The following is a 1242-nucleotide window of genomic DNA, read 5'->3' as shown; positions in this document are numbered from 1 at the left end:
ATTACCAATTCTGTAAACAAATCTTGCCTATTAATATGAACATATAACAATGCAATGTATTATACTACATAAATTTTATAATTAGATGTGACATTATTTAAGATTTTAAGTTTAATTTCTACCGTTATTTAATCATATCCATTCGTTTAAATAGTCATTCACACATTAATTTGTTAAAAATAACTAATTTTGTTATATAATATTATATTTGCAAATATTTTTTACATTATTATTAGTATATTAAAATTAAATTTATTATTGTTTTCAACTACTTAATTATTTCATTAATTTAAAAAAATACTAAAACAGATTAATAGTAACAAAAGTGAAATTCAGGATGAGATAGAGATGGTGAAAAAATTGAAGCACATAAAGCCAAACTAGATTGGATGGCTCCTTGGAATCTAAGTATGTAACCTAACCTAACCTAAGTCTGAAGTTTGAAGTGGGTGAAGTGTGTAGTTATTATTATTATTGCTGAAAGTGAAAGAGTTGGACAGTTGAAAGCAAAAGGGTTTCGAGATACACATTACACAGTGCACTTTATTATTACTGTTGAAACCGGAATCACAAAGACTTCACTTTTTAGTGGATCATGAAACTTCTTCTCTCTCTCTCTCTCACTCTTTCATTAGTGGACCCCTACCTCATTGTTGCACTTGTCCATACCATATATCAAATAGGAAAGTTTTCAGAGGTACCAAACTACTTTATTGGAAATCTGCTATTCCATTATTTGTAAGCGTCCAAATTTATATTAAAATATTGTAATGGACATGATTGATTGCCAGAAATTTGCAATATACTCCATAAAAAGGGAGTGCAAGAAAAACCTTCAACCTGTGATACCCTTATCCAAAAGCACCATGTTGTTAATTACGGAATTACCCTTGTGTTTTCCTAAACGCATCAAGCCATTGTGGATAGTGGGAAGTCGGTTGCCTAATTGCTGGGGAGCCAATTGAAAAATATTGGGTTAAGGAATTTTTTTTTAATGGTTTGATGGACCTTGGATATGCAAACAAAATACTGTGTAGATTATTGTAATTTGTAACAGTGATGAGTGTATTGCAATAAAATATTAATATTTTGTTAGATTTATTTTAAATATTCAAATTTTAGTCTAACTTAATATAAAAACAACAAGTGTTTTGTGGTGACAATTTAAAAACAACAATTTATATTAGGTCAATTCAATATATATAATTTTGTGAATTTTATATAATAAATTTATAAAATCTT

The sequence above is a fragment of the Arachis ipaensis genome, chromosome B08 (assembly GCF_000816755.2).
Source record: "Arachis ipaensis cultivar K30076 chromosome B08, Araip1.1, whole genome shotgun sequence".
In the NCBI taxonomy this organism is placed as follows: domain Eukaryota; kingdom Viridiplantae; phylum Streptophyta; class Magnoliopsida; order Fabales; family Fabaceae; genus Arachis; species Arachis ipaensis.
The sequence above is the reverse complement of the archived record's forward strand: the minus strand, read 5'-3'. Positions refer to the sequence as shown.